Here is a 200-nt window from a genome sequence, read left to right as displayed (position 1 = left end):
TCAGCACCTTTCCCCCTCTCTTCCTCTTCTGGGATTCCAATGATACGGATATATTTGCGTTGGACCATGTCGCTGATCTCTCGAACTCTTCTTTCATGTTCCTGGATCAGTTTGTGTCTTTTTTTTTTATCAGCTTCTTTTTTTTTTCTATATTGGCGTCTTCTATGTCACTTATTCTCCTTTCTGCCTCTTCAATCCGT

This window comes from Crocuta crocuta, unplaced genomic scaffold (genome assembly GCF_008692635.1).
Source record: "Crocuta crocuta isolate KB4526 unplaced genomic scaffold, BGI_CrCroc_1.0 scaffold2539, whole genome shotgun sequence".
Classification (NCBI taxonomy): Eukaryota; Metazoa; Chordata; class Mammalia; order Carnivora; family Hyaenidae; genus Crocuta; species Crocuta crocuta.
The sequence above is the reverse complement of the archived record's forward strand: the minus strand, read 5'-3'. Positions refer to the sequence as shown.